This window comes from Octopus bimaculoides, chromosome 5, assembly GCF_046866305.1.
Source record: "Octopus bimaculoides isolate indiv1 chromosome 5, ASM4686630v1, whole genome shotgun sequence".
Taxonomy (NCBI): domain Eukaryota; kingdom Metazoa; phylum Mollusca; class Cephalopoda; order Octopoda; family Octopodidae; genus Octopus; species Octopus bimaculoides.
The window spans coordinates 27,283,082-27,288,641 of record NC_142932.1 but is presented as its reverse complement, the minus strand read 5'-3'; the positions used below and the strand labels follow the sequence as shown (position 1 = coordinate 27,288,641).

The 5,560-nt window shown below is 33.5% G+C and overlaps 1 pseudogene; it reads left to right on the top strand.

The window, feature by feature from the left end:
- The first annotated feature begins 5,006 nt into the window (after positions 1–5,006).
- LOC128247948 (U6 spliceosomal RNA) lies at positions 5,007–5,105 on the top strand (annotated as a pseudogene).
- Positions 5,106–5,560: the final 455 nt, after the last annotated feature.

Here is a 5,560-nt window from a genome sequence, read left to right as displayed (position 1 = left end):
TCGGGTTTAGCTGACCATGTATGGAAAAATGGAGACCACCTCCCCCTGTGGGATGAATTTAAAATAATAGACAGAGAACACCACTGGAAAATACGAAGACTAAAAGAAGCAGCACATATGCTACGACTCAACAACCTCCTAAGCAGACCGAGTGCAGATATGAGCAGCATATGAGAGCCGTTGTTAAGGAATGATAGAAAAATATTAGATTTATAAGCCCTAAAATTCAATCTATAATTTCCTACGGGCATATGGCGTAGTGGTTAAGAACGCGCGCTACTAACACCAAGATTCCGAGATCGATTCCGAGCAGTGACCTCAACAACAACAATAATAATAATAACAATAACAACAACAATAACATCGGAATGAGAACCAAGGTTCGAAATTTCCCCAAGACACCTGAAGAAGGCTGGAGGGTATATCAGCCGAAACGTTGTGTTAACAACAAACAAGATGAGGACAAATATCCGTTGAATGTAAATAATCGGTCCAACCATTTGACCGTGAAGAGGGAAAAAACAGACGACCGGACAGACAGACGGACACAACGCCCATTATAGTAAGATAAGTGACTCGCCTCCAATTTGTCTATTTGATAAGATGATTGGTTATGTCATTTGATTTGTCCTTCCTTGTCTTCTGTTTAATGTAGTTAGTCATCGTTACGTAAAAGAGGTCAGGAGAAAAATTATTGCAAAAAGAATACACAAATAAATGTCTGCAGAGATTTAATAGACATAATATTTTGGAATTTAATACAGCCCAATCCTTGTAAAAGCGCAGATAATGAATTTCAGTTTGATTTTACATCAGAGGTATGATGATAAATATTTGTTTAAAATCTGAATCGTTGTCTAATGAAAGCGTTGCAAATGCCTGAAGTGTGAGTCTGATAGCGCGTGCTCACAACTGCATATAGATACATACTCGTAGATATATGCACAGATGTATACTAATGTGTGCCTACGTATGCGTGAGAGTTTGTATGTGTATGCATATGTGGTTGATGTGTATGTGAATCTGTGGCTATTGGCAGAGATGACCTCATGAGCAACCTCGAATTTATTGCTGAACTATCTGGCTTTATCAATTTAGTAACACGAAGATCCTTTGGTCTTCTCAATAGATATTTATTTTATCGAAAGTTAACTTATATACATTATATCTTGCGCGCGCGCGTGTGCGTGTGTGTGTGTGTGTGTGTAAGAATCTATATATTTATATATATATAATATATACGTCTAAATACATGTATACAAGTGTATTTGTGTGTATATACGTGTATTGTCTCTCTCTCTCTCTCTCTCTCTCTCTCTCTCTCTCTATATATATATATATATATATATATATATATATATATATATATATATATATATGTATCTGTAAGTATATGTATATATATATATATATATATATATATATATATATATATATATATATATATATATATACAGATGTATATATATATGTGTGTATATGTTTCTATCTATATCTATGTATAGATAGATAGATAGGTAGAGAGATAGAAAGAGAGATAGAAAGAGAGATAGATAGAATGAGACAGAGAGGTAAATATGGACAGATAGAGTGAGCGATTTAATTTATATATACGTATATATATGTATATACACGAATTATATATCAATACACACACACACACACACACACACACACACACACACACACACACACACACATATATATATATATATATATATATATATATATATATATATATATCTGTACAGATGTGCGTATGTTGTATGTGTATAAACAGTGTTTAGCTATCCAATACCACCATCTACTGGGAGTAATTCTCTAGTTTCTGGAAAGTAATATGGAATATCGAACGAAACGCCACACACATTCCGACAATATCTGTACTTTGATCCTTGTATTTTGTAATATTTATTTCTATAATGTTATCCGGAACCTGTTCGTCTATGAAGATAACAAACTAGTATAAATTTACGTCGTAAAAAAGGCTATTTAAAAGCTTGAAATATAGAAAATGAACATTGCGGTTTCGCAATGATGCTTGATAGGTCGCCATCAAAGTACGTAAAATCAAATTAGAACCAATATTTTTGATAATTCTATCTAGTTTTAGGCAGGATTCGATTAAGTTTTCCCTTTCTAGACCTATTTAGAAAGACTTAGTATTGATATAATACGCTTTGGAACCACATCCCAGCTATCTAACATGACTAAATCTAAATAAACCGAAGCGTTTTATTGCGACTAATATTATGTTTAAAATATTTAGAAATTAAGATTATTTTTATTCCGTATGACAATAGCGTTATTTTACTTTTTATTTCTACATATTTGTTTTAGATTTTACAATTACTGTTATTATTGCTTTATATCAGATTTTAGGACGATGCCTCCAACTATTTAGCGTTTTTGCACTATGTTTGTGTTCGTTTCGCAACATATCATTTTCAATCCCACTAGAATCTAATTCCTAAAAATTAGGTTGTAACAAAGTTGATAAACTTAAATATTATCTGTATGTGTGGGTGTGTGTATGTACATATGTATATGTATTTCCTTCTTTGTCTCTCTCCCTCATTGTATATATATACATATACATACATATATACATATATACATACACACACACTCACACAGATATATATGATTCAGTTTCTTCTAAAATTTCGAAAATAAATGTATATGTTTGAACACAATTCATAATGTATCATTAATCCAATATCTATATCAAAAGAGGGTCATGGAAGTTCATAGCGTTAGATTTACATCAGTAGAGAAAGGCGTATATAGAGCACAGAATAGAGAGATAACGCGGTATATATGAGAGGTCAACACCCACCGGCTCGCCGACTAATATCGGGCCGGGGATCAATTGATACCAGGCCGTACATGCACAGAAAGTATAAATCTTTAAATTCTATTTCTATCTTGTTCACCAATGCAGTCAACAGAGTGTTTATGCATTACATATGTATCATATGTACGACATGGATGTACTACATATGCAATAATTAAAACTATATATTAAGCATTTTTATTGTGTTTCGTACTACTCGTAGTCTAAACTCTGTGGAAAAAAAATGTCTTGCATGAAACGGGTCCGTGGGTAAAAATCGGTCGGTGGCCGGTAAGATGCATTTTTAATATCCTTGCAGTTTTAACCTCGCTGTGATAAGGAAACGAAGCTTTTTAACTAATAGATTATAACCAGATCATAGTAGTAGTAGTAGTAGTAGTAGTAGTAGTAGTAGCAGCAGCAGTAGTAGTAGTAATTATAGTTGTGTATATTCTTACATTGCAACGCACTTTATAAGAACCGCAAATTACAACATGAGCTTTTGTAAACCTAATGATGAATTCTATGAAGATTTGGCTGTTATTTCTAGGAAGTCGAACGACTACATAAAGACCTACTTTTTTGTTTGATTTGGGAACATCTCTTTATTGGGCAACTCGGCTCAGTAGTTAGAGCATCAGGCTCTCAATCATAAGGGAGTGACTTCGATTCTAGGACAGGGTTGTTTGTTGTGTTATTGGGCGAGACACTTTATTTCACGTTTGCTTCACAGTTCACTCAGTCGTAGAAATGAATTGCGACGTCATTGGTTCCAAGCTGTGTCGGCCGTTGCCTTTCCCTTGGATAACATTGTTGGCGTGGAGAGAGGAGAGTGGAGATTGGTGTGCATGGGCGGCTGCTGGTCTTCCGTAAACAACCTTGCTCCAACTAGTCCCCCGTGGTGGTGAGGGAACTTTCTAGGTGCAATCCCCAGGTCATTCATGACCGATGTGAGTCTTTGCACTTTAGTACTTATTCAGGACTGAATGCTTGAGTTTTAGTTGGGCAGAAGTTAATAGATGCAATGTGTGAAAAAAATAACAAGCGAAAAACAATACAATTTTGTTTATTATTGTCAGTCTACTTCACATAGCTGCGTTGTATGATGACATTAAACGAATTAAAAATCATTTCCGGCCTTAATATGTTACAAGATTTATATTCTAGCCTGCAGATCCGGCCTATCACATTTACCCTTCAATGCCATTTTAAATTATATAATCACATCATCATTATTTCAAAGCCACAAAATAATACATGATTAATTACAAACAATGTAAATACAAAGCTGTTACATTTAACAGAATGAGGTGAACGCTAAAAGGTTAAAGTATAAACTGATTCATGACAATAGACCAGTTGTTTTGTTCTGTATATTGTGTAAAATGAATAAAAATTTGAACAATTGATGGAATTTATAAATAAGTTTATTGAATGTCCTAGAAAGAATCAATGTATGTCTATATGAACTTATGGGTTTTCTAATGCTTCAGACGAAAAAAAAAAATTGAAAAAGAAAAATGTTTGTATTGAAGAAGACTGGAATATATAATTATATTGAAGATTTGATTCATTAATTATTGTGTTACAGTTTCATCTTGAGAGGCAGAACTATATAGTAATACTGAATAAAGTGATGAAGAGAGCTATGCATTTCAAAGGGAAATTAAGATGTATGTAAAATAATAAATTGCAGTACAGGGGAAAAAAAATGGTAGGTATATATAAAGAGAAAATAGAGGTGAGGCGGAAGACAGAAAATAATTAGGAGAAAGGAATATATACAGGTACAAATCAACGTCATATATGCTGTATAATGGGCCCTTATATTAAAGATATCTATCATTAGTGTTAATAGGTGGAATAAATGCTATTTTATTAGAAACTTATACGAGAATGTAACTGAAACTGAGAGCAAAAATAATAACTAAAATTTACAAACAGTAATGGTAAGTAAAATCTGAAAAATGAGGAAAAGCACAAGTTAGATGGAAGCAAATTAAAGCGTTAAAGAGATTAAAGTTAATGGATATCGTATAATGGATGCTGGAATATGTATGGTCTCAATGAATATCAGTTTCGTAAAAATGAAATGAATATATTTGTGATGTTGGTGTTGCTAGTAATAATGTTTTCAAAATAATTTCTACTATTATTATAATTTTATGTTGTAATAACTTCCACTATACATATACTAAGACTGGAACGAAGATTAGCATGGCCAATGCGCAAGGATAACACGGAAATTTCTGAAGTGTTCTATATTCTGATGGCGGGGAGCAGACAGAATCGTTAGCGTATCGTACAAACTCTCCAACGGCATTTCGTGTCTTTATGTTCTATGATCGAATTGTACCGAGATAGTATCGTTTAGGGGTTGATAAATGAAAGTACCAGTCTAGCACTGAGGTCAATGTGATTGACTGTCCCGCTCCCCATAAATTTCAGATCTTGTGTCTATTCAAAAATTCAGTAACGAGTTAACACCTCCAAAACAACGTCTCTCTCTCTCTGACAAACACAAAAATTATAACAACAGCAACACCATCTACTCATTTGTCACCATCTATAGCATTTTTATGTACAACACAACCTGTAGACGGCAATAAGTAAAACCAATGTAAACGTGCCTACTACATGGTGAAGTCTTAACTTAGGACCCCAAAGATACTAAATAGACAGGAAAAGGGTTTTGGATGACTATTTAGGAAGAAAACAAATGTC